Source organism: Anarhichas minor, unplaced genomic scaffold (assembly GCF_050575085.1).
Source record: "Anarhichas minor isolate MPS153535 unplaced genomic scaffold, ASM5057508v1 ptg000069l, whole genome shotgun sequence".
Classification (NCBI taxonomy): Eukaryota; Metazoa; Chordata; class Actinopteri; order Perciformes; family Anarhichadidae; genus Anarhichas; species Anarhichas minor.
This window is the reverse complement of record NW_027466515.1, coordinates 332,410-350,382: the sequence shown is the minus strand read 5'-3', so window position 1 is coordinate 350,382 and position 17,973 is coordinate 332,410. Positions and strand designations below refer to the sequence as shown.

Sequence of the window (17,973 nt, the reverse complement as noted above, 5' to 3'; positions counted from 1 at the left end):
CCAAAAAGTTGAAGTCTACACTGTATTGCAGCAGGCAGTGCGTCACCAAAAAGATTCAGTCTGATCCTTTCTCATTTAGCGCTCTGACTATTTTTCTCTTTGAGGCACTGCTGGGATTTGAACCCAGGATCTCCTGTTTACAAGACAGGCACTTTGACCAACTAAGCCACAGTGCCTATCTGACCGACTATTCCTTAGATTTTGAACTTTCGGTCATATTCACAGATATGAAACAATAAAGCTGAAGGCTACTCTGCTTTGTCACAGGCACTGCTGGGAATTGAACCCAGGATCTCCTGTTTACGAGACAGGCACTTTGACCAACTAAGCCACAGCGCCTCTGTGAAGGTCTTTTTAACAAATTTCATACGGTCGTTAATTTTCTCAAATATGAGAGCAAAACGTTGAAGTCAAGACTACCCAGGAGAGGTGCTGCTGGGATTTGAACCCAGGATCTCCTGTTTACTAGACAGGAACTTTGACCAACTAAGCCACAGCACCTCTGTGAAGGTCTTTTTCACAAATTTTAAACGGTCATTAATTTTCTCAAATATGAGAGCAAAAAGTTGAAGACAAGACTATCCAGGAGAGGCGCTGCTGGGATTTGAACCCAGGATCTCCTGTTTACTAGACAGGCACTTTGACCAACTAAGCCACAGCACCTCTGTGAAGGTCTTTTTCACAAATTCTAAACTGTCTTTAATTTTCACAAATATGAAACCAAAAAGTTGAAGTTTACACTGTATTGTAACAGACAGTGCGTCACCGAAAAGATTCAGTCTGATCCTTTCTCATTTAGCGCTCTGACAATTTTTCTCTTTGAGGCACTGCTGGGATTTGAACCCAGGATCTCCTGTTCAAAAGACAGGCACTTTGACCAACTAAGCCACAGCGCCTATCTGACTGACTATTCCTTAGATTTTGAAATTTCGGTCATATTCACAGATATGAAACAATAAAGCTGAAGGCTACTCTGCTTTGTCACAGGCACTGCTGGGAATTGAACCCAGGATCTCCTGTTTATGAGACAGGCACTTTGACCATCTAAGCCACAGCGCCTCTGTGAAGGTCTTTTTAACAAATTTCATACGGTCGTTAATTTTCTCAAATATGAGAGCAAAATGTTGAAGTCAAGACTACCCAGGAGAGGTGCTGCTGGGATTTGAACCCAGGATCTCCTGTTTACTAGACAGGCACTTTGACCAACTAAGCCACAGCACCTCTGTGAAGATCTCTTTCACAAATTTGAAACGGTCGTTAATTTTCTCAAATATGAGAGCAAAAAGTTGAAGTCAAGACTACCCAGGAGAGGCGCTGCAGGGATTTGAACCCTGGATCTCCTGTTTACTAGACAGGCACTTTGACCAACTAAGCCACAGCACCTCTGTGAAGGTCTTTTTCACAAATTCTAAACTGTCTTTAATTTTCACAAATATGAAACCAAAAAGTTGAAGTTTACACTGTATTGTAACAGACAGTGCGTCACCAAAAAGATTCAGTCTGATCCTTTCTCATTTAGCGCTCTGACCATTTTTCTCTTTGAGGCACTGCTGGGATTTGAACCCAGGATCTCCTGTTTACAAGAAAGGCACTTTGACCAACTAAGCCACAGCGCCTATCTGACTGACTATTCCTTAGATTTTGAACTTTCGGTCATATTCACAGATATGAAACAATAAAGCTGAAGGCTACACTGCTTTGTCACAGGCACTGCTGGGATTTGAACCCAGGATCTCCTGTTTACGAGACAGGCACTTTGACCAACTAAGCCACAGCGCCTCTGTGAAGGACTTTTTAACAAATTTCATACGGTCTTTAATTTTCTCAAATATGAGAGCAAAAAGTTGTATTCAAGACTACCCATGAGAGGCGCTGCAGGGATTTGATCCCAGGATCTCCTGTTTACTAGACAGGCACTTTGACCAACTAAGCCACAGCACCTCTGTGAAGATCTTTTTCACAAATTGTAAACGGTCGTTAATTTTCTCAAATATGAGAGCAAAAAGTTGATTTCATGAATACCCAGGAGAGGCGCTGCTGGAATTTAAACCCAGGTTCTCCTGTTTACTAGACAAGCACTTTGACCAACTAAGCCACAGCACCTCTGTGAAGGTCTTTTTAACAAATTTCATACGGTCGTTAATTTTCTCAAATATGAGAGCAAAACGTTGAAGTCAAGACTACCCAGGAGAGGTGCTGCTGGGATTTGAACCCAGGATCTCCTGTTTACTAGACAGGCACTTTGACCAACTAAGCCACAGCACCTCTGTGAAGATCTCTTTCACAAATTTTAAATGGTCGTTAATTTTCTCAAATATGAGAGCAAAAAGTTGAAGTCAAGACTACCCAGGAGAGGCACTGCAGGGATTTGAACACTGGATCTCCTGTTTACTAGACAGGCACTTTGACCAACTAAGCCACAGCACCTCTGTGAAGGTCTTTTTCACAAATTCTAAACTGTCTTTAATTTTCACAAATATGAAACCAAAAAGTTGAAGTTTACACTGTATTGTAACAGACAGTGTGTCACCAAAAAGATTCAGTCTGATCCTTTCTCATTTAGCGCTATGACTATTTTTCTCTTTGAGGCACTGCTGGGATTTGAACCCAGGATCTCCTGTTTACAAGACAGGCACTTTGACCAACTAAGCCACAGCGCCTATCTGACTGACTATTCCTTAGATTTTGAACTTTCGGTCATATTCACAGATATGAAACAATAAAGCTGAAGGCTACACTGCTTTGTCACAGGTACTGCTGGGATTTGAACCCAGGATCTCCTGTTTACAAGACAGGCACTTTGACCAACTAAGCCACAGCGCCTCTGTGAAGGTCTTTTTAACAAATTTCATACGGTCGTTAATTTTCTCAAATATGAGAGCAAAAAGTTGAAGTCAAGACTACCCAGGAGAGGCGCTGCTGGGATTTGAACCCAGGATCTCCTGTTTACTAGACAGGCACTTTGACCAACTAAGCCACAGCACCTCTGTGAAGATCTCTTTCACAAATTTGAAACGGTCGTTAATTTTCTCAAATATGAGAGCAAAAAGTTGAAGTCAAGACTACCCAGGAGAGGCGCTGCAGGGATTTGAACCCTGGATCTCCTGTTTACTAGACAGGTACTTTGACCAACTAAGCCACAGCACCTCTGTGAAGGTCTTTTTCTCAAATTCTAAACTGTCTTTAATTTTCACAAATATGAAACCAAAAAGTTTAAGTTTACACTGTATTGTAACAGACAGTGCGTCACCAAAAAGATTCAGTCTGATCCTTTCTCATTTAGCGCTCTGACTATTTTTCTCTTTGAGGCACTGCTGGGATTTGAACCCAGGATCTCCTGTTTACAAGACAGGCACTTTGACCAACTAAGCCACAGTGCCTATCTGACCGACTATTCCTTAGATTTTGAACTTTCGGTCATATTCACAGATATGAAACAATAAAGCTGAAGGCTACTCTGCTTTGTCACAGGCACTGCTGGGAATTGAACCCAGGATCTCCTGTTTACGAGACAGGCACTTTGACCAACTAAGCCACAGCGCCTCTGTGAAGGTCTTTTTAACAAATTTCATACGGTCGTTAATTTTCTCAAATATGAGAGCAAAACGTTGAAGTCAAGACTACCCAGGAGAGGTGCTGCTGGGATTTGAACCCAGGATCTCCTGTTTACTAGACAGGAACTTTGACCAACTAAGCCACAGCACCTCTGTGAAGGTCTTTTTCACAAATTTTAAACGGTCATTAATTTTCTCAAATATGAGAGCAAAAAGTTGAAGACAAGACTATCCAGGAGAGGCGCTGCTGGGATTTGAACCCAGGATCTCCTGTTTACTAGACAGGCACTTTGACCAACTAAGCCACAGCACCTCTGTGAAGGTCTTTTTCACAAATTCTAAACTGTCTTTAATTTTCACAAATATGAAACCAAAAAGTTGAAGTTTACACTGTATTGTAACAGACAGTGCGTCACCGAAAAGATTCAGTCTGATCCTTTCTCATTTAGCGCTCTGACAATTTTTCTCTTTGAGGCACTGCTGGGATTTGAACCCAGGATCTCCTGTTCAAAAGACAGGCACTTTGACCAACTAAGCCACAGCGCCTATCTGACTGACTATTCCTTAGATTTTGAAATTTCGGTCATATTCACAGATATGAAACAATAAAGCTGAAGGCTACTCTGCTTTGTCACAGGCACTGCTGGGAATTGAACCCAGGATCTCCTGTTTATGAGACAGGCACTTTGACCATCTAAGCCACAGCGCCTCTGTGAAGGTCTTTTTAACAAATTTCATACGGTCGTTAATTTTCTTAAATATGAGAGCAAAATGTTGAAGTCAAGACTACCCAGGAGAGGTGCTGCTGGGATTTGAACCCAGGATCTCCTGTTTACTAGACAGGCACTTTGACCAACTAAGCCACAGCACCTCTGTGAAGATCTCTTTCACAAATTTGAAACGGTCGTTAATTTTCTCAAATATGAGAGCAAAAAGTTGAAGTCAAGACTACCCAGGAGAGGCGCTGCAGGGATTTGAACCCTGGATCTCCTGTTTACTAGACAGGCACTTTGACCAACTAAGCCACAGCACCTCTGTGAAGGTCTTTTTCACAAATTCTAAACTGTCTTTAATTTTCACAAATATGAAACCAAAAAGTTGAAGTTTACACTGTATTGTAACAGACAGTGCGTCACCAAAAAGATTCAGTCTGATCCTTTCTCATTTAGCGCTCTGACCATTTTTCTCTTTGAGGCACTGCTGGGATTTGAACCCAGGATCTCCTGTTTACAAGACAGGCACTTTGACCAACTAAGCCACAGCGCCTATCTGACTGACTATTCCTTAGATTTTGAACTTTCGGTCATATTCACAGATATGAAACAATAAAGCTGAAGGCTACACTGCTTTGTCACAGGCACTGCTGGGATTTGAACCCAGGATCTCCTGTTTACGAGACAGGCACTTTGACCAACTAAGCCACAGCGCCTCTGTGAAGGACTTTTTAACAAATTTCATACGGTCTTTAATTTTCTCAAATATGAGAGCAAAAAGTTGTATTCAAGACTACCCATGAGAGGCGCTGCAGGGATTTGATCCCAGGATCTCCTGTTTACTAGACAGGCACTTTGACCAACTAAGCCACAGCACCTCTGTGAAGATCTTTTTCACAAATTGTAAACGGTCGTTAATTTTCTCAAATATGAGAGCAAAAAGTTGATTTCATGAATACCCAGGAGAGGCGCTGCTGGAATTTAAACCCAGGTTCTCCTGTTTACTAGACAAGCACTTTGACCAACTAAGCCACAGCACCTCTGTGAAGGTCTTTTTAACAAATTTCATACGGTCGTTAATTTTCTCAAATATGAGAGCAAAACGTTGAAGTCAAGACTACCCAGGAGAGGTGCTGCTGGGATTTGAACCCAGGATCTCCTGTTTACTAGACAGGCACTTTGACCAACTAAGCCACAGCACCTCTGTGAAGATCTCTTTCACAAATTTTAAATGGTCGTTAATTTTCTCAAATATGAGAGCAAAAAGTTGAAGTCAAGACTACCCAGGAGAGGCACTGCAGGGATTTGAACCCTGGATCTCCTGTTTACTAGACAGGCACTTTGACCAACTAAGCCACAGCACCTCTGTGAAGGTCTTTTTCACAAATTCTAAACTGTCTTTAATTTTCACAAATATGAAACCAAAAAGTTGAAGTTTACACTGTATTGTAACAGACAGTGCGTCACCAAAAAGATTCAGTCTGATCCTTTCTCATTTAGCGCTATGACTATTTTTCTCTTTGAGGCACTGCTGGGATTTGAACCCAGGATCTCCTGTTTACAAGACAGGCACTTTGACCAACTAAGCCACAGCGCCTATCTGACTGACTATTCCTTAGATTTTGAACTTTCGGTCATATTCACAGATATGAAACAATAAAGCTGAAGGCTACACTGCTTTGTCACAGGTACTGCTGGGATTTGAACCCAGGATCTCCTGTTTACAAGACAGGCACTTTGACCAACTAAGCCACAGCGCCTCTGTGAAGGTCTTTTTAACAAATTTCATACGGTCGTTAATTTTCTCAAATATGAGAGCAAAAAGTTGAAGTCAAGACTACCCAGGAGAGGCGCTGCTGGGATTTGAACCCAGGATCTCCTGTTTACTAGACAGGCACTTTGACCAACTAAGCCACAGCACCTCCGTGAAGGGCTTTTTGAAAAATACTAAACTTTCTTTAATTTTCACAAATATGAAACCAAAAAGTTGAAGTCTACACTGTATTGCAGCAGGCAGTGCGTCACCAAAAAGATTCAGTCTGATCCTTTCTCATTTAGTTCTGTGACTATTTTTGTCTTTGAGGTGTTGCTAGAATTTGAACCCAGGATCTCCTGTTTACAAGACAGGCACTTTGACCAACTAAGCCACAGCGCCTCTGTGAAGGTTTTTTTAACAAATTTCATACGGTCGTTAATTTTCTCAAATATGAGAGCAAAAAGTTGAAGTCAAGACTACCCAGGAGAGGCGCTGCTGGGATTTGAACCCAGGATCTCCTGTTTACTAGACAGGCACTTTGACCAACTAAGCCACAGCACCTCCGTGAAGGGCTTTTTGAAAAATACTAAACTGTCTTTAATTTTCACAAATATGAAACCAAAAAGTTGAAGTTTACACTGTATTGTAACAGACAGTGCGTCACTAAAAAGATTCAGTCTGATCCTTTCTCATTTAGCGCTCTGACTATTTTTCTCTTTGAGGCACTGCTGGGATTTGAACCCAGGATTTCCTGTTTACAAGACAGGCACTTTGACCAACTAAGCCACAGTGCCTATCTGACTGACTATTCCTTAGATTTTGAACTTTCGGTCATATTCACAGATATGAAACAATAAAGCTGAAGGGTACACTGCTTTGTCACAGGCACTGCTGGGATTTGAACCCAGGATCTCCTGTTTACGAGACAGGCACTTCGACCAACTAAGCCACAGCACCTCTGTGAAGGTCTTTTTCACAAATTCTAAACCGTCTTTAATTTTCACCAATATGAAACCAAAAAGTTGAAGTCTACACTGTATTGCAGCAGGCAGTGCGTCACCAAAAAGATTCAGTCTGATCCTTTCTCATTTAGTTCTGTGACTATTTTTGTCTTTGAGGTGTTGCTAGAATTTGAACCCAGGATCTCCTGTTTACAAGACAGGCACTTTGACCAACTAAGCCACAGCGCCTCTGTGAAGGTTTTTTTAACAAATTTCATACGGTCGTTAATTTTCTCAAATATGAGAGCAAAAAGTTGAAGTCAAGACTACCCAGGAGATGCGCTGCTGGGATTTGAACCCAGGATCTCCTGTTTACTAGACAGGCACTTTGACCAACTAAGCCACAGCACCTCCGTGAAGGGCTTTTTGAAAAATACTAAACTGTCTTTAATTTTCACAAATATGAAACCAAAAAGTTGAAGTTTACACTGTATTGTAACAGACAGTGCGTCACTAAAAAGATTCAGTCTGATCCTTTCTCATTTAGCGCTCTGACTATTTTTCTCTTTGAGGCACTGCTGGGATTTGAACCCAGGATTTCCTGTTTACAAGACAGGCACTTTGACCAACTAAGCCACAGCGCCTCTGTGAAGGTCTTTTTAACAAATTTCATACGGTCGTTAATTTTCTCAAATATGAGAGCAAAAAGTTGAAGTCAAGACTACCCAGGAGAGGCTCTGCTGGGATTTGAACCCAGGATCTCCTGTTTACTAGACAGGCACTTTGACCAACTAAGCCACAGCACCTCCGTGAAGGGCTTTTTGAAAAATACTAAACTGTCTTTAATTTTCACAAATATGAAACCAAAAAGTTGAAGTCTACACTGTATTGCAGCAGGCAGTGCGTCACCAAAAAGATTCAGTCTGATCCTTTCTCATTTAGTTCTGTGACTATTTTTGTCTTTGAGGTGTTGCTAGAATTTGAACCCAGGATCTCCTGTTTACAAGACAGGCACTTTGACCAACTAAGCCACAGCGCCTCTGTGAAGGTTTTTTTAACAAATTTCATACGGTCGTTAATTTTCTCAAATATGAGAGCAAAAAGTTGAAGTCAAGACTACCCAGGAGAGGCGCTGCTGGGATTTGAAACCAGGATCTCCTGTTTACTAGACAGGCACTTTGACCAACTAAGCCACAGCACCTCCGTGAAGGGCTTTTTGAAAAATACTAAACTGTCTTTAATTTTCACAAATATGAAACCAAAAAGTTGAAGTTTACACTGTATTGTAACAGACAGTGCGTCACTAAAAAGATTCAGTCTGATCCTTTCTCATTTAGCGCTCTGACTATTTTTCTCTTTGAGGCACTGCTGGGATTTGAACCCAGGATTTCCTGTTTACAAGACAGGCACTTTGACCAACTAAGCCACAGCGCCTCTGTGAAGGTCTTTTTAACAAATTTCATACGGTCGTTAATTTTCTCAAATATGAGAGCAAAAAGTTGAAGTCAAGACTACCCAGGAGAGGCGCTGCTGGGATTTGAACCCAGGATCTCCTGTTTACTAGACAGGCACTTTGACCAACTAAGCCACAGCACCTCCGTGAAGGGCTTTTTGAAAAATACTAAACTGTCTTTAATTTTCACAAATATGAAACCAAAAAGTTGAAGTCTACACTGTATTGCAGCAGGCAGTGCGTCACCAAAAAGATTCAGTCTGATCCTTTCTCATTTAGTTCTGTGACTATTTTTGTCTTTGAGGTGTTGCTAGAATTTGAACCCAGGATCTCCTGTTTACAAGACAGGCACTTTGACCAACTAAGCCACAGCGCCTCTGTGAAGGTTTTTTTAACAAATTTCATACGGTCGTTAATTTTCTCAAATATGAGAGCAAAAAGTTGAAGTCAAGACTACCCAGGAGAGGCGCTGCTGGGATTTGAACCCAGGATCTCCTGTTTACTAGACAGGCACTTTAACCAACTAAGCCACAGCACCTCCGTGAAGGGCTTTTTGAAAAATACTAAACTGTCTTTAATTTTCACAAATATGAAACCAAAAAGTTGAAGTTTACACTGTATTGTAACAGACAGTGCGTCACTAAAAAGATTCAGTCTGATCCTTTCTCATTTAGCGCTCTGACTATTTTTCTCTTTGAGGCACTGCTGGGATTTGAACCCAGGATTTCCTGTTTACAAGACAGGCACTTTGACCAACTAAGCCACAGCGCCTCTGTGAAGGTCTTTTTAACAAATTTCATACGGTCGTTAATTTTCTCAAATATGAGAGCAAAAAGTTGAAGTCAAGACTACCCAGGAGAGGCTCTGCTGGGATTTGAACCCAGGATCTCCTGTTTACTAGACAGGCACTTTGACCAACTAAGCCACAGCACCTCCGTGAAGGGCTTTTTGAAAAATACTAAACTGTCTTTAATTTTCACAAATATGAAACCAAAAAGTTGAAGTCTACACTGTATTGCAGCAGGCAGTGCGTCACCAAAAAGATTCAGTCTGATCCTTTCTCATTTAGTTCTGTGACTATTTTTGTCTTTGAGGTGTTGCTAGAATTTGAACCCAGGATCTCCTGTTTACAAGACAGGCACTTTGACCAACTAAGCCACAGCGCCTCTGTGAAGGTTTTTTTAACAAATTTCATACGGTCGTTAATTTTCTCAAATATGAGAGCAAAAAGTTGAAGTCAAGACTACCCAGGAGAGGCGCTGCTGGGATTTGAAACCAGGATCTCCTGTTTACTAGACAGGCACTTTGACCAACTAAGCCACAGCACCTCCGTGAAGGGCTTTTTGAAAAATACTAAACTGTCTTTAATTTTCACAAATATGAAACCAAAAAGTTGAAGTTTACACTGTATTGTAACAGACAGTGCGTCACTAAAAAGATTCAGTCTGATCCTTTCTCATTTAGCGCTCTGACTATTTTTCTCTTTGAGGCACTGCTGGGATTTGAACCCAGGATTTCCTGTTTACAAGACAGGCACTTTGACCAACTAAGCCACAGCGCCTCTGTGAAGGTCTTTTTAACAAATTTCATACGGTCGTTAATTTTCTCAAATATGAGAGCAAAAAGTTGAAGTCAAGACTACCCAGGAGAGGCGCTGCTGGGATTTGAACCCAGGATCTCCTGTTTACTAGACAGGCACTTTGACCAACTAAGCCACAGCACCTCCGTGAAGGGCTTTTTGAAAAATACTAAACTGTCTTTAATTTTCACAAATATGAAACCAAAAAGTTGAAGTCTACACTGTATTGCAGCAGGCAGTGCGTCACCAAAAAGATTCAGTCTGATCCTTTCTCATTTAGTTCTGTGACTATTTTTGTCTTTGAGGTGTTGCTAGAATTTGAACCCAGGATCTCCTGTTTACAAGACAGGCACTTTGACCAACTAAGCCACAGCGCCTCTGTGAAGGTTTTTTTAACAAATTTCATACGGTCGTTAATTTTCTCAAATATGAGAGCAAAAAGTTGAAGTCAAGACTACCCAGGAGAGGCGCTGCTGGGATTTGAACCCAGGATCTCCTGTTTACTAGACAGGCACTTTAACCAACTAAGCCACAGCACCTCCGTGAAGGGCTTTTTGAAAAATACTAAACTGTCTTTAATTTTCACAAATATGAAACCAAAAAGTTGAAGTTTACACTGTATTGTAACAGACAGTGCGTCACTAAAAAGATTCAGTCTGATCCTTTCTCATTTAGCGCTCTGACTATTTTTCTCTTTGAGGCACTGCTGGGATTTGAACCCAGGATTTCCTGTTTACAAGACAGGCACTTTGACCAACTAAGCCACAGCGCCTCTGTGAAGGTCTTTTTAACAAATTTCATACGGTCGTTAATTTTCTCAAATATGAGAGCAAAAAGTTGAAGTCAAGACTACCCAGGAGAGGCTCTGCTGGGATTTGAACCCAGGATCTCCTGTTTACTAGACAGGCACTTTGACCAACTAAGCCACAGCACCTCCGTGAAGGGCTTTTTGAAAAATACTAAACTGTCTTTAATTTTCACAAATATGAAACCAAAAAGTTGAAGTCTACACTGTATTGCAGCAGGCAGTGCGTCACCAAAAAGATTCAGTCTGATCCTTTCTCATTTAGTTCTGTGACTATTTTTGTCTTTGAGGTGTTGCTAGAATTTGAACCCAGGATCTCCTGTTTACAAGACAGGCACTTTGACCAACTAAGCCACAGCGCCTCTGTGAAGGTTTTTTTAACAAATTTCATACGGTCGTTAATTTTCTCAAATATGAGAGCAAAAAGTTGAAGTCAAGACTACCCAGGAGAGGCGCTGCTGGGATTTGAAACCAGGATCTCCTGTTTACTAGACAGGCACTTTGACCAACTAAGCCACAGCACCTCCGTGAAGGGCTTTTTGAAAAATACTAAACTGTCTTTAATTTTCACAAATATGAAACCAAAAAGTTGAAGTTTACACTGTATTGTAACAGACAGTGCGTCACTAAAAAGATTCAGTCTGATCCTTTCTCATTTAGCGCTCTGACTATTTTTCTCTTTGAGGCACTGCTGGGATTTGAACCCAGGATTTCCTGTTTACAAGACAGGCACTTTGACCAACTAAGCCACAGCGCCTCTGTGAAGGTCTTTTTAACAAATTTCATACGGTCGTTAATTTTCTCAAATATGAGAGCAAAAAGTTGAAGTCAAGACTACCCAGGAGAGGCGCTGCTGGGATTTGAACCCAGGATCTCCTGTTTACTAGACAGGCACTTTGACCAACTAAGCCACAGCACCTCCGTGAAGGGCTTTTTGAAAAATACTAAACTGTCTTTAATTTTCACAAATATGAAACCAAAAAGTTGAAGTCTACACTGTATTGCAGCAGGCAGTGCGTCACCAAAAAGATTCAGTCTGATCCTTTCTCATTTAGTTCTGTGACTATTTTTGTCTTTGAGGTGTTGCTAGAATTTGAACCCAGGATCTCCTGTTTACAAGACAGGCACTTTGACCAACTAAGCCACAGCGCCTCTGTGAAGGTTTTTTTAACAAATTTCATACGGTCGTTAATTTTCTCAAATATGAGAGCAAAAAGTTGAAGTCAAGACTACCCAGGAGAGGCGCTGCTGGGATTTGAAACCAGGATCTCCTGTTTACTAGACAGGCACTTTGACCAACTAAGCCACAGCACCTCCGTGAAGGGCTTTTTGAAAAATACTAAACTGTCTTTAATTTTCACAAATATGAAACCAAAAAGTTGAAGTTTACACTGTATTGTAACAGACAGTGCGTCACTAAAAAGATTCAGTCTGATCCTTTCTCATTTAGCGCTCTGACTATTTTTCTCTTTGAGGCACTGCTGGGATTTGAACCCAGGATTTCCTGTTTACAAGACAGGCACTTTGACCAACTAAGCCACAGCGCCTCTGTGAAGGTCTTTTTAACAAATTTCATACGGTCGTTAATTTTCTCAAATATGAGAGCAAAAAGTTGAAGTCAAGACTACCCAGGAGAGGCGCTGCTGGGATTTGAACCCAGGATCTCCTGTTTACTAGACAGGCACTTTGACCAACTAAGCCACAGCACCTCCGTGAAGGGCTTTTTGAAAAATACTAAACTGTCTTTAATTTTCACAAATATGAAACCAAAAAGTTGAAGTCTACACTGTATTGCAGCAGGCAGTGCGTCACCAAAAAGATTCAGTCTGATCCTTTCTCATTTAGTTCTGTGACTATTTTTGTCTTTGAGGTGTTGCTAGAATTTGAACCCAGGATCTCCTGTTTACAAGACAGGCACTTTGACCAACTAAGCCACAGCGCCTCTGTGAAGGTTTTTTTAACAAATTTCATACGGTCGTTAATTTTCTCAAATATGAGAGCAAAAAGTTGAAGTCAAGACTACCCAGGAGAGGCGCTGCTGGGATTTGAACCCAGGATCTCCTGTTTACTAGACAGGCACTTTAACCAACTAAGCCACAGCACCTCCGTGAAGGGCTTTTTGAAAAATACTAAACTGTCTTTAATTTTCACAAATATGAAACCAAAAAGTTGAAGTTTACACTGTATTGTAACAGACAGTGCGTCACTAAAAAGATTCAGTCTGATCCTTTCTCATTTAGCGCTCTGACTATTTTTCTCTTTGAGGCACTGCTGGGATTTGAACCCAGGATTTCCTGTTTACAAGACAGGCACTTTGACCAACTAAGCCACAGCGCCTCTGTGAAGGTCTTTTTAACAAATTTCATACGGTCGTTAATTTTCTCAAATATGAGAGCAAAAAGTTGAAGTCAAGACTACCCAGGAGAGGCGCTGCTGGGATTTGAACCCAGGATCTCCTGTTTACTAGACAGGCACTTTGACCAACTAAGCCACAGCACCTCCGTGAAGGGCTTTTTGAAAAATACTAAACTGTCTTTAATTTTCACAAATATGAAACCAAAAAGTTGAAGTCTACACTGTATTGCAGCAGGCAGTGCGTCACCAAAAAGATTCAGTCTGATCCTTTCTCATTTAGTTCTGTGACTATTTTTGTCTTTGAGGTGTTGCTAGAATTTGAACCCAGGATCTCCTGTTTACAAGACAGGCACTTTGACCAACTAAGCCACAGCGCCTCTGTGAAGGTTTTTTTAACAAATTTCATACGGTCGTTAATTTTCTCAAATATGAGAGCAAAAAGTTGAAGTCAAGACTACCCAGGAGAGGCGCTGCTGGGATTTGAACCCAGGATCTCCTGTTTACTAGACAGGCACTTTAACCAACTAAGCCACAGCACCTCCGTGAAGGGCTTTTTGAAAAATACTAAACTGTCTTTAATTTTCACAAATATGAAACCAAAAAGTTGAAGTTTACACTGTATTGTAACAGACAGTGCGTCACTAAAAAGATTCAGTCTGATCCTTTCTCATTTAGCGCTCTGACTATTTTTCTCTTTGAGGCACTGCTGGGATTTGAACCCAGGATTTCCTGTTTACAAGACAGGCACTTTGACCAACTAAGCCACAGCGCCTCTCTGAAGGTCTTTTTAACAAATTTCATACGGTCGTTAATTTTCTCAAATATGAGAGCAAAAAGTTGAAGTCAAGACTACCCAGGAGAGGCGCTGCTGGGATTTGAACCCAGGATCTCCTGTTTACTAGACAGGCACTTTGACCAACTAAGCCACAGCACCTCCGTGAAGGGCTTTTTGAAAAATACTAAACTGTCTTTAATTTTCACAAATATGAAACCAAAAAGTTGAAGCTTACACTGTATTGTAACAGACAGTGCGTCACTAAAAAGATTCAGTCTGATCCTTTCTCATTTAGCGCTCTGACTATTTTTCTCTTTGAGGCACTGCTGGGATTTGAACCCAGGATTTCCTGTTTACAAGACAGGCACTTTGACCAACTAAGCCACAGCGCCTCTGTGAAGGTCTTTTTAACAAATTTCATACGGTCGTTAATTTTCTCAAATATGAGAGCAAAAAGTTGAAGTCAAGACTACCCAGGAGAGGCGCTGCTGGGATTTGAACCCAGGATCTCCTGTTTACTAGACAGGCACTTTGACCAACTAAGCCACAGCACCTCTGTGAAGGACTTTTTAACAAATTTCATACGGTCTTTAATTTTCTCAAATATGAGAGCAAAAAGTTGTATTCAAGACTACCCATGAGAGGCGCTGCAGGGATTTGATCCCAGGATCTCCTGTTTACTAGACAGGCACTTTGACCAACTAAGCCACAGCACCTCCGTGAAGGGCTTTTTGAAAAATACTAAACTGTCTTTAATTTTCACAAATATGAAACCAAAAAGTTGAAGTTTACACTGTATTGTAACAGACAGTGCGTCACTAAAAACATTCAGTCTGATCCTTTCTCATTTAGCGCTCTGACTATTTTTCTCTTTGAGGCACTGCTGGGATTTGAACCCAGGATTTCCTGTTTACAAGACAGGCACTTTGACCAACTAAGCCACAGCGCCTCTGTGAAGGTCTTTTTAACAAATTTCATACGGTCGTTAATTTTCTCAAATATGAGAGCAAAAAGTTGAAGTCAAGACTACCCAGGAGAGGCGCTGCTGGGATTTGAACCCAGGATCTCCTGTTTACTAGACAGGCACTTTGACCAACTAAGCCACAGCACCTCCGTGAAGGGCTTTTTGAAAAATACTAAACTGTCTTTAATTTTCACAAATATGAAACCAAAAAGTTGAAGTTTACACTGTATTGTAACAGACAGTGCATCACTAAAAAGATTCAGTCTGATCCTTTCTCATTTAGCGCTCTGACTATTTTTCTCTTTGAGGCACTGCTGGGATTTGAACCCAGGATTTCCTGTTTACAAGACAGGCACTTTGACCAACTAAGCCACAGCGCCTCTGTGAAGGTCTTTTTAACAAATTTCATACGGTCGTTAATTTTCTCAAATATGAGAGCAAAAAGTTGAAGTCAAGACTACCCAGGAGAGGCTCTGCTGGGATTTGAACCCAGGATCTCCTGTTTACTAGACAGGCACTTTGACCAACTAAGCCACAGCACCTCCGTGAAGGGCTTTTTGAAAAATACTAAACTGTCTTTAATTTTCACAAATATGAAACCAAAAAGTTGAAGTCTACACTGTATTGCAGCAGGCAGTGCGTCACCAAAAAGATTCAGTCTGATCCTTTCTCATTTAGTTCTGTGACTATTTTTGTCTTTGAGGTGTTGCTAGAATTTGAACCCAGGATCTCCTGTTTACAAGACAGGCACTTTGACCAACTAAGCCACAGCGCCTCTGTGAAGGTTTTTTTAACAAATTTCATACGGTCGTTAATTTTCTCAAATATGAGAGCAAAAAGTTGAAGTCAAGACTACCCAGGAGAGGCGCTGCTGGGATTTGAACCCAGAATCTCCTGTTTACTAGACAGGCACTTTGACCAACTAAGCCACAGCACCTCCGTGAAGGGCTTTTTGAAAAATACTAAACTGTCTTTAATTTTCACAAATATGAAACCAAAAAGTTGAAGTTTACACTGTATTGTAACAGACAGTGCGTCACTAAAAAGATTCAGTCTGATCCTTTCTCATTTAGCGCTCTGACTATTTTTCTCTTTGAGGCACTGCTGGGATTTGAACCCAGGATTTCCTGTTTACAAGACAGGCACTTTGACCAACTAAGCCACAGTGCCTATCTGACTGACTATTCCTTAGATTTTGAACTTTCGGTCATATTCACAGATATGAAACAATAAAGCTGAAGGGTACACTGCTTTGTCACAGGCACTGCTGGGATTTGAACCCAGGATCTCCTGTTTACGAGACAGGCACTTCGACCAACTAAGCCACAGCACCTCTGTGAAGGTCTTTTTCACAAATTCTAAACCGTCTTTAATTTTCACCAATATGAAACCAAAAAGTTGAAGTCTACACTGTATTGCAGCAGGCAGTGCGTCACCAAAAAGATTCAGTCTGATCCTTTCTCATTTAGTTCTGTGACTATTTTTGTCTTTGAGGTGTTGCTAGAATTTGAACCCAGGATCTCCTGTTTACAAGACAGGCACTTTGACCAACTAAGCCACAGCGCCTCTGTGAAGGTTTTTTTAACAAATTTCATACGGTCGTTAATTTTCTCAAATATGAGAGCAAAAAGTTGAAGTCAAGACTACCCAGGAGAGGCGCTGCTGGGATTTGAACCCAGGATCTCCTGTTTACTAGACAGGCACTTTGACCAACTAAGCCACAGCACCTCCGTGAAGGGCTTTTTGAAAAATACTAAACTGTCTTTAATTTTCACAAATATGAAACCAAAAAGTTGAAGTTTACACTGTATTGTAACAGACAGTGCGTCACTAAAAAGATTCAGTCTGATCCTTTCTCATTTAGCGCTCTGACTATTTTTCTCTTTGAGGCACTGCTGGGATTTGAACCCAGGATTTCCTGTTTACAAGACAGGCACTTTGACCAACTAAGCCACAGCGCCTCTGTGAAGGTCTTTTTAACAAATTTCATACGGTCGTTAATTTTCTCAAATATGAGAGCAAAAAGTTGAAGTCAAGACTACCCAGGAGAGGCTCTGCTGGGATTTGAACCCAGGATCTCCTGTTTACTAGACAGGCACTTTGACCAACTAAGCCACAGCACCTCCGTGAAGGGCTTTTTGAAAAATACTAAACTGTCTTTAATTTTCACAAATATGAAACCAAAAAGTTGAAGTCTACACTGTATTGCAGCAGGCAGTGCGTCACCAAAAAGATTCAGTCTGATCCTTTCTCATTTAGTTCTGTGACTATTTTTGTCTTTGAGGTGTTGCTAGAATTTGAACCCAGGATCTCCTGTTTACAAGACAGGCACTTTGACCAACTAAGCCACAGCGCCTCTGTGAAGGTTTTTTTAACAAATTTCATACGGTCGTTAATTTTCTCAAATATGAGAGCAAAAAGTTGAAGTCAAGACTACCCAGGAGAGGCGCTGCTGGGATTTGAACCCAGGATCTCCTGTTTACTAGACAGGCACTTTGACCAACTAAGCCACAGCACCTCCGTGAAGGGCTTTTTGAAAAATACTAAACTGTCTTTAATTTTCACAAATATGAAACCAAAAAGTTGAAGTTTACACTGTATTGTAACAGACAGTGCGTCACTAAAAAGATTCAGTCTGATCCTTTCTCATTTAGCGCTCTGACTATTTTTCTCTTTGAGGCACTGCTGGGATTTGAACCCAGGATTTCCTGTTTACAAGACAGGCACTTTGACCAACTAAGCCACAGCGCCTCTGTGAAGGTCTTTTTAACAAATTTCATACGGTCGTTAATTTTCTCAAATATGAGAGCAAAAAGTTGAAGTCAAGACTACCCAGGGGAGGCGCTGCTGGGATTTGAACCCAGGATCTCCTGTTTACTAGACAGGCACTTTGACCAACTAAGCCACAGCACCTCCGTGAAGGGCTTTTTGAAAAATACTAAACTGTCTTTAATTTTCACAAATATGAAACCAAAAAGTTGAAGTCTACACTGTATTGCAGCAGGCAGTGCGTCACCAAAAAGATTCAGTCTGATCCTTTCTCATTTAGTTCTGTGACTATTTTTGTCTTTGAGGTGT

At 41.1% G+C, this 17,973-nt stretch overlaps 81 non-coding genes across 81 annotated transcripts; all 81 read right to left on the bottom strand.

Moving 5' to 3' along the window:
• Positions 1–102: 102 nt before the first annotated feature.
• trnat-ugu (transfer RNA threonine (anticodon UGU)) lies at positions 103–176 on the bottom strand. The gene has a single exon. It is a non-coding gene; the product is annotated as a tRNA-Thr (tRNA).
• An 89-nt stretch (positions 177–265) lies between these two features.
• Positions 266–339, bottom strand: trnat-cgu (transfer RNA threonine (anticodon CGU)). Its single transcript has one exon. It is a non-coding gene; the product is annotated as a tRNA-Thr (tRNA).
• Positions 340–427: 88 nt separating this feature from the next.
• trnat-agu (transfer RNA threonine (anticodon AGU)) lies at positions 428–501 on the bottom strand. Its single transcript has one exon. It is a non-coding gene; the product is annotated as a tRNA-Thr (tRNA).
• Positions 502–589: 88 nt separating this feature from the next.
• trnat-agu (transfer RNA threonine (anticodon AGU)) lies at positions 590–663 on the bottom strand. Its single transcript has one exon. It is a non-coding gene; the product is annotated as a tRNA-Thr (tRNA).
• Positions 664–822: 159 nt separating this feature from the next.
• Positions 823–896, bottom strand: trnak-uuu (transfer RNA lysine (anticodon UUU)). The gene has a single exon. It is a non-coding gene; the product is annotated as a tRNA-Lys (tRNA).
• An 89-nt stretch (positions 897–985) lies between these two features.
• trnam-cau (transfer RNA methionine (anticodon CAU)) lies at positions 986–1,059 on the bottom strand. Its single transcript has one exon. It is a non-coding gene; the product is annotated as a tRNA-Met (tRNA).
• Positions 1,060–1,147: 88 nt separating this feature from the next.
• On the bottom strand, positions 1,148–1,221 carry trnat-agu (transfer RNA threonine (anticodon AGU)). The gene has a single exon. It is a non-coding gene; the product is annotated as a tRNA-Thr (tRNA).
• Positions 1,222–1,309: 88 nt separating this feature from the next.
• Positions 1,310–1,383, bottom strand: trnat-agu (transfer RNA threonine (anticodon AGU)). Its single transcript has one exon. It is a non-coding gene; the product is annotated as a tRNA-Thr (tRNA).
• Positions 1,384–1,542: 159 nt separating this feature from the next.
• On the bottom strand, positions 1,543–1,616 carry trnat-ugu (transfer RNA threonine (anticodon UGU)). The gene has a single exon. It is a non-coding gene; the product is annotated as a tRNA-Thr (tRNA).
• An 89-nt stretch (positions 1,617–1,705) lies between these two features.
• Positions 1,706–1,779, bottom strand: trnat-cgu (transfer RNA threonine (anticodon CGU)). The gene has a single exon. It is a non-coding gene; the product is annotated as a tRNA-Thr (tRNA).
• Positions 1,780–1,867: 88 nt separating this feature from the next.
• On the bottom strand, positions 1,868–1,941 carry trnat-agu (transfer RNA threonine (anticodon AGU)). Its single transcript has one exon. It is a non-coding gene; the product is annotated as a tRNA-Thr (tRNA).
• Positions 1,942–2,029: 88 nt separating this feature from the next.
• Positions 2,030–2,103, bottom strand: trnat-agu (transfer RNA threonine (anticodon AGU)). Its single transcript has one exon. It is a non-coding gene; the product is annotated as a tRNA-Thr (tRNA).
• Positions 2,104–2,191: 88 nt separating this feature from the next.
• trnat-agu (transfer RNA threonine (anticodon AGU)) lies at positions 2,192–2,265 on the bottom strand. Its single transcript has one exon. It is a non-coding gene; the product is annotated as a tRNA-Thr (tRNA).
• Positions 2,266–2,353: 88 nt separating this feature from the next.
• trnat-agu (transfer RNA threonine (anticodon AGU)) lies at positions 2,354–2,427 on the bottom strand. The gene has a single exon. It is a non-coding gene; the product is annotated as a tRNA-Thr (tRNA).
• Positions 2,428–2,586: 159 nt separating this feature from the next.
• On the bottom strand, positions 2,587–2,660 carry trnat-ugu (transfer RNA threonine (anticodon UGU)). The gene has a single exon. It is a non-coding gene; the product is annotated as a tRNA-Thr (tRNA).
• Positions 2,661–2,749: 89 nt separating this feature from the next.
• trnat-ugu (transfer RNA threonine (anticodon UGU)) lies at positions 2,750–2,823 on the bottom strand. The gene has a single exon. It is a non-coding gene; the product is annotated as a tRNA-Thr (tRNA).
• Positions 2,824–2,911: 88 nt separating this feature from the next.
• Positions 2,912–2,985, bottom strand: trnat-agu (transfer RNA threonine (anticodon AGU)). Its single transcript has one exon. It is a non-coding gene; the product is annotated as a tRNA-Thr (tRNA).
• Positions 2,986–3,073: 88 nt separating this feature from the next.
• Positions 3,074–3,147, bottom strand: trnat-agu (transfer RNA threonine (anticodon AGU)). Its single transcript has one exon. It is a non-coding gene; the product is annotated as a tRNA-Thr (tRNA).
• A 159-nt stretch (positions 3,148–3,306) lies between these two features.
• trnat-ugu (transfer RNA threonine (anticodon UGU)) lies at positions 3,307–3,380 on the bottom strand. The gene has a single exon. It is a non-coding gene; the product is annotated as a tRNA-Thr (tRNA).
• Positions 3,381–3,469: 89 nt separating this feature from the next.
• trnat-cgu (transfer RNA threonine (anticodon CGU)) lies at positions 3,470–3,543 on the bottom strand. Its single transcript has one exon. It is a non-coding gene; the product is annotated as a tRNA-Thr (tRNA).
• Positions 3,544–3,631: 88 nt separating this feature from the next.
• Positions 3,632–3,705, bottom strand: trnat-agu (transfer RNA threonine (anticodon AGU)). The gene has a single exon. It is a non-coding gene; the product is annotated as a tRNA-Thr (tRNA).
• An 88-nt stretch (positions 3,706–3,793) lies between these two features.
• On the bottom strand, positions 3,794–3,867 carry trnat-agu (transfer RNA threonine (anticodon AGU)). Its single transcript has one exon. It is a non-coding gene; the product is annotated as a tRNA-Thr (tRNA).
• A 159-nt stretch (positions 3,868–4,026) lies between these two features.
• On the bottom strand, positions 4,027–4,100 carry trnak-uuu (transfer RNA lysine (anticodon UUU)). Its single transcript has one exon. It is a non-coding gene; the product is annotated as a tRNA-Lys (tRNA).
• Positions 4,101–4,189: 89 nt separating this feature from the next.
• Positions 4,190–4,263, bottom strand: trnam-cau (transfer RNA methionine (anticodon CAU)). Its single transcript has one exon. It is a non-coding gene; the product is annotated as a tRNA-Met (tRNA).
• An 88-nt stretch (positions 4,264–4,351) lies between these two features.
• Positions 4,352–4,425, bottom strand: trnat-agu (transfer RNA threonine (anticodon AGU)). Its single transcript has one exon. It is a non-coding gene; the product is annotated as a tRNA-Thr (tRNA).
• An 88-nt stretch (positions 4,426–4,513) lies between these two features.
• On the bottom strand, positions 4,514–4,587 carry trnat-agu (transfer RNA threonine (anticodon AGU)). The gene has a single exon. It is a non-coding gene; the product is annotated as a tRNA-Thr (tRNA).
• A 159-nt stretch (positions 4,588–4,746) lies between these two features.
• trnat-ugu (transfer RNA threonine (anticodon UGU)) lies at positions 4,747–4,820 on the bottom strand. The gene has a single exon. It is a non-coding gene; the product is annotated as a tRNA-Thr (tRNA).
• Positions 4,821–4,909: 89 nt separating this feature from the next.
• On the bottom strand, positions 4,910–4,983 carry trnat-cgu (transfer RNA threonine (anticodon CGU)). The gene has a single exon. It is a non-coding gene; the product is annotated as a tRNA-Thr (tRNA).
• Positions 4,984–5,071: 88 nt separating this feature from the next.
• trnat-agu (transfer RNA threonine (anticodon AGU)) lies at positions 5,072–5,145 on the bottom strand. The gene has a single exon. It is a non-coding gene; the product is annotated as a tRNA-Thr (tRNA).
• Positions 5,146–5,233: 88 nt separating this feature from the next.
• On the bottom strand, positions 5,234–5,307 carry trnat-agu (transfer RNA threonine (anticodon AGU)). Its single transcript has one exon. It is a non-coding gene; the product is annotated as a tRNA-Thr (tRNA).
• Positions 5,308–5,395: 88 nt separating this feature from the next.
• Positions 5,396–5,469, bottom strand: trnat-agu (transfer RNA threonine (anticodon AGU)). Its single transcript has one exon. It is a non-coding gene; the product is annotated as a tRNA-Thr (tRNA).
• Positions 5,470–5,557: 88 nt separating this feature from the next.
• trnat-agu (transfer RNA threonine (anticodon AGU)) lies at positions 5,558–5,631 on the bottom strand. The gene has a single exon. It is a non-coding gene; the product is annotated as a tRNA-Thr (tRNA).
• A 159-nt stretch (positions 5,632–5,790) lies between these two features.
• On the bottom strand, positions 5,791–5,864 carry trnat-ugu (transfer RNA threonine (anticodon UGU)). Its single transcript has one exon. It is a non-coding gene; the product is annotated as a tRNA-Thr (tRNA).
• Positions 5,865–5,953: 89 nt separating this feature from the next.
• trnat-ugu (transfer RNA threonine (anticodon UGU)) lies at positions 5,954–6,027 on the bottom strand. The gene has a single exon. It is a non-coding gene; the product is annotated as a tRNA-Thr (tRNA).
• An 88-nt stretch (positions 6,028–6,115) lies between these two features.
• trnat-agu (transfer RNA threonine (anticodon AGU)) lies at positions 6,116–6,189 on the bottom strand. Its single transcript has one exon. It is a non-coding gene; the product is annotated as a tRNA-Thr (tRNA).
• A 321-nt stretch (positions 6,190–6,510) lies between these two features.
• Positions 6,511–6,584, bottom strand: trnat-agu (transfer RNA threonine (anticodon AGU)). The gene has a single exon. It is a non-coding gene; the product is annotated as a tRNA-Thr (tRNA).
• Positions 6,585–6,743: 159 nt separating this feature from the next.
• On the bottom strand, positions 6,744–6,817 carry trnat-ugu (transfer RNA threonine (anticodon UGU)). The gene has a single exon. It is a non-coding gene; the product is annotated as a tRNA-Thr (tRNA).
• Positions 6,818–6,906: 89 nt separating this feature from the next.
• Positions 6,907–6,980, bottom strand: trnat-cgu (transfer RNA threonine (anticodon CGU)). Its single transcript has one exon. It is a non-coding gene; the product is annotated as a tRNA-Thr (tRNA).
• A 319-nt stretch (positions 6,981–7,299) lies between these two features.
• trnat-agu (transfer RNA threonine (anticodon AGU)) lies at positions 7,300–7,375 on the bottom strand. Its single transcript has one exon. It is a non-coding gene; the product is annotated as a tRNA-Thr (tRNA).
• Positions 7,376–7,534: 159 nt separating this feature from the next.
• Positions 7,535–7,608, bottom strand: trnat-ugu (transfer RNA threonine (anticodon UGU)). The gene has a single exon. It is a non-coding gene; the product is annotated as a tRNA-Thr (tRNA).
• An 88-nt stretch (positions 7,609–7,696) lies between these two features.
• On the bottom strand, positions 7,697–7,770 carry trnat-agu (transfer RNA threonine (anticodon AGU)). Its single transcript has one exon. It is a non-coding gene; the product is annotated as a tRNA-Thr (tRNA).
• Positions 7,771–8,091: 321 nt separating this feature from the next.
• On the bottom strand, positions 8,092–8,165 carry trnat-agu (transfer RNA threonine (anticodon AGU)). The gene has a single exon. It is a non-coding gene; the product is annotated as a tRNA-Thr (tRNA).
• A 159-nt stretch (positions 8,166–8,324) lies between these two features.
• trnat-ugu (transfer RNA threonine (anticodon UGU)) lies at positions 8,325–8,398 on the bottom strand. The gene has a single exon. It is a non-coding gene; the product is annotated as a tRNA-Thr (tRNA).
• An 88-nt stretch (positions 8,399–8,486) lies between these two features.
• On the bottom strand, positions 8,487–8,560 carry trnat-agu (transfer RNA threonine (anticodon AGU)). Its single transcript has one exon. It is a non-coding gene; the product is annotated as a tRNA-Thr (tRNA).
• Positions 8,561–8,881: 321 nt separating this feature from the next.
• Positions 8,882–8,955, bottom strand: trnat-agu (transfer RNA threonine (anticodon AGU)). Its single transcript has one exon. It is a non-coding gene; the product is annotated as a tRNA-Thr (tRNA).
• A 159-nt stretch (positions 8,956–9,114) lies between these two features.
• Positions 9,115–9,188, bottom strand: trnat-ugu (transfer RNA threonine (anticodon UGU)). The gene has a single exon. It is a non-coding gene; the product is annotated as a tRNA-Thr (tRNA).
• Positions 9,189–9,276: 88 nt separating this feature from the next.
• trnat-agu (transfer RNA threonine (anticodon AGU)) lies at positions 9,277–9,350 on the bottom strand. The gene has a single exon. It is a non-coding gene; the product is annotated as a tRNA-Thr (tRNA).
• A 321-nt stretch (positions 9,351–9,671) lies between these two features.
• Positions 9,672–9,745, bottom strand: trnat-agu (transfer RNA threonine (anticodon AGU)). Its single transcript has one exon. It is a non-coding gene; the product is annotated as a tRNA-Thr (tRNA).
• A 159-nt stretch (positions 9,746–9,904) lies between these two features.
• On the bottom strand, positions 9,905–9,978 carry trnat-ugu (transfer RNA threonine (anticodon UGU)). The gene has a single exon. It is a non-coding gene; the product is annotated as a tRNA-Thr (tRNA).
• Positions 9,979–10,066: 88 nt separating this feature from the next.
• On the bottom strand, positions 10,067–10,140 carry trnat-agu (transfer RNA threonine (anticodon AGU)). The gene has a single exon. It is a non-coding gene; the product is annotated as a tRNA-Thr (tRNA).
• Positions 10,141–10,461: 321 nt separating this feature from the next.
• Positions 10,462–10,535, bottom strand: trnat-agu (transfer RNA threonine (anticodon AGU)). Its single transcript has one exon. It is a non-coding gene; the product is annotated as a tRNA-Thr (tRNA).
• Positions 10,536–10,694: 159 nt separating this feature from the next.
• trnat-ugu (transfer RNA threonine (anticodon UGU)) lies at positions 10,695–10,768 on the bottom strand. Its single transcript has one exon. It is a non-coding gene; the product is annotated as a tRNA-Thr (tRNA).
• An 88-nt stretch (positions 10,769–10,856) lies between these two features.
• trnat-agu (transfer RNA threonine (anticodon AGU)) lies at positions 10,857–10,930 on the bottom strand. The gene has a single exon. It is a non-coding gene; the product is annotated as a tRNA-Thr (tRNA).
• A 321-nt stretch (positions 10,931–11,251) lies between these two features.
• Positions 11,252–11,325, bottom strand: trnat-agu (transfer RNA threonine (anticodon AGU)). Its single transcript has one exon. It is a non-coding gene; the product is annotated as a tRNA-Thr (tRNA).
• A 159-nt stretch (positions 11,326–11,484) lies between these two features.
• On the bottom strand, positions 11,485–11,558 carry trnat-ugu (transfer RNA threonine (anticodon UGU)). Its single transcript has one exon. It is a non-coding gene; the product is annotated as a tRNA-Thr (tRNA).
• Positions 11,559–11,646: 88 nt separating this feature from the next.
• On the bottom strand, positions 11,647–11,720 carry trnat-agu (transfer RNA threonine (anticodon AGU)). Its single transcript has one exon. It is a non-coding gene; the product is annotated as a tRNA-Thr (tRNA).
• A 321-nt stretch (positions 11,721–12,041) lies between these two features.
• Positions 12,042–12,115, bottom strand: trnat-agu (transfer RNA threonine (anticodon AGU)). The gene has a single exon. It is a non-coding gene; the product is annotated as a tRNA-Thr (tRNA).
• A 159-nt stretch (positions 12,116–12,274) lies between these two features.
• trnat-ugu (transfer RNA threonine (anticodon UGU)) lies at positions 12,275–12,348 on the bottom strand. The gene has a single exon. It is a non-coding gene; the product is annotated as a tRNA-Thr (tRNA).
• An 88-nt stretch (positions 12,349–12,436) lies between these two features.
• Positions 12,437–12,510, bottom strand: trnat-agu (transfer RNA threonine (anticodon AGU)). The gene has a single exon. It is a non-coding gene; the product is annotated as a tRNA-Thr (tRNA).
• A 321-nt stretch (positions 12,511–12,831) lies between these two features.
• Positions 12,832–12,905, bottom strand: trnat-agu (transfer RNA threonine (anticodon AGU)). The gene has a single exon. It is a non-coding gene; the product is annotated as a tRNA-Thr (tRNA).
• A 159-nt stretch (positions 12,906–13,064) lies between these two features.
• On the bottom strand, positions 13,065–13,138 carry trnat-ugu (transfer RNA threonine (anticodon UGU)). The gene has a single exon. It is a non-coding gene; the product is annotated as a tRNA-Thr (tRNA).
• Positions 13,139–13,226: 88 nt separating this feature from the next.
• trnat-agu (transfer RNA threonine (anticodon AGU)) lies at positions 13,227–13,300 on the bottom strand. Its single transcript has one exon. It is a non-coding gene; the product is annotated as a tRNA-Thr (tRNA).
• Positions 13,301–13,621: 321 nt separating this feature from the next.
• trnat-agu (transfer RNA threonine (anticodon AGU)) lies at positions 13,622–13,695 on the bottom strand. The gene has a single exon. It is a non-coding gene; the product is annotated as a tRNA-Thr (tRNA).
• Positions 13,696–13,854: 159 nt separating this feature from the next.
• trnat-ugu (transfer RNA threonine (anticodon UGU)) lies at positions 13,855–13,928 on the bottom strand. The gene has a single exon. It is a non-coding gene; the product is annotated as a tRNA-Thr (tRNA).
• Positions 13,929–14,016: 88 nt separating this feature from the next.
• On the bottom strand, positions 14,017–14,090 carry trnat-agu (transfer RNA threonine (anticodon AGU)). The gene has a single exon. It is a non-coding gene; the product is annotated as a tRNA-Thr (tRNA).
• A 159-nt stretch (positions 14,091–14,249) lies between these two features.
• On the bottom strand, positions 14,250–14,323 carry trnat-ugu (transfer RNA threonine (anticodon UGU)). Its single transcript has one exon. It is a non-coding gene; the product is annotated as a tRNA-Thr (tRNA).
• An 88-nt stretch (positions 14,324–14,411) lies between these two features.
• On the bottom strand, positions 14,412–14,485 carry trnat-agu (transfer RNA threonine (anticodon AGU)). Its single transcript has one exon. It is a non-coding gene; the product is annotated as a tRNA-Thr (tRNA).
• An 88-nt stretch (positions 14,486–14,573) lies between these two features.
• On the bottom strand, positions 14,574–14,647 carry trnat-agu (transfer RNA threonine (anticodon AGU)). Its single transcript has one exon. It is a non-coding gene; the product is annotated as a tRNA-Thr (tRNA).
• Positions 14,648–14,806: 159 nt separating this feature from the next.
• Positions 14,807–14,880, bottom strand: trnat-ugu (transfer RNA threonine (anticodon UGU)). Its single transcript has one exon. It is a non-coding gene; the product is annotated as a tRNA-Thr (tRNA).
• An 88-nt stretch (positions 14,881–14,968) lies between these two features.
• Positions 14,969–15,042, bottom strand: trnat-agu (transfer RNA threonine (anticodon AGU)). The gene has a single exon. It is a non-coding gene; the product is annotated as a tRNA-Thr (tRNA).
• A 159-nt stretch (positions 15,043–15,201) lies between these two features.
• trnat-ugu (transfer RNA threonine (anticodon UGU)) lies at positions 15,202–15,275 on the bottom strand. The gene has a single exon. It is a non-coding gene; the product is annotated as a tRNA-Thr (tRNA).
• An 88-nt stretch (positions 15,276–15,363) lies between these two features.
• trnat-agu (transfer RNA threonine (anticodon AGU)) lies at positions 15,364–15,437 on the bottom strand. The gene has a single exon. It is a non-coding gene; the product is annotated as a tRNA-Thr (tRNA).
• A 321-nt stretch (positions 15,438–15,758) lies between these two features.
• trnat-agu (transfer RNA threonine (anticodon AGU)) lies at positions 15,759–15,832 on the bottom strand. The gene has a single exon. It is a non-coding gene; the product is annotated as a tRNA-Thr (tRNA).
• Positions 15,833–15,991: 159 nt separating this feature from the next.
• Positions 15,992–16,065, bottom strand: trnat-ugu (transfer RNA threonine (anticodon UGU)). Its single transcript has one exon. It is a non-coding gene; the product is annotated as a tRNA-Thr (tRNA).
• Positions 16,066–16,154: 89 nt separating this feature from the next.
• Positions 16,155–16,228, bottom strand: trnat-cgu (transfer RNA threonine (anticodon CGU)). The gene has a single exon. It is a non-coding gene; the product is annotated as a tRNA-Thr (tRNA).
• Positions 16,229–16,549: 321 nt separating this feature from the next.
• Positions 16,550–16,623, bottom strand: trnat-agu (transfer RNA threonine (anticodon AGU)). The gene has a single exon. It is a non-coding gene; the product is annotated as a tRNA-Thr (tRNA).
• Positions 16,624–16,782: 159 nt separating this feature from the next.
• Positions 16,783–16,856, bottom strand: trnat-ugu (transfer RNA threonine (anticodon UGU)). The gene has a single exon. It is a non-coding gene; the product is annotated as a tRNA-Thr (tRNA).
• An 88-nt stretch (positions 16,857–16,944) lies between these two features.
• On the bottom strand, positions 16,945–17,018 carry trnat-agu (transfer RNA threonine (anticodon AGU)). Its single transcript has one exon. It is a non-coding gene; the product is annotated as a tRNA-Thr (tRNA).
• Positions 17,019–17,339: 321 nt separating this feature from the next.
• On the bottom strand, positions 17,340–17,413 carry trnat-agu (transfer RNA threonine (anticodon AGU)). Its single transcript has one exon. It is a non-coding gene; the product is annotated as a tRNA-Thr (tRNA).
• A 159-nt stretch (positions 17,414–17,572) lies between these two features.
• trnat-ugu (transfer RNA threonine (anticodon UGU)) lies at positions 17,573–17,646 on the bottom strand. The gene has a single exon. It is a non-coding gene; the product is annotated as a tRNA-Thr (tRNA).
• An 88-nt stretch (positions 17,647–17,734) lies between these two features.
• On the bottom strand, positions 17,735–17,808 carry trnat-agu (transfer RNA threonine (anticodon AGU)). The gene has a single exon. It is a non-coding gene; the product is annotated as a tRNA-Thr (tRNA).
• Between the last annotated feature and the right edge of the window lie 165 nt (positions 17,809–17,973).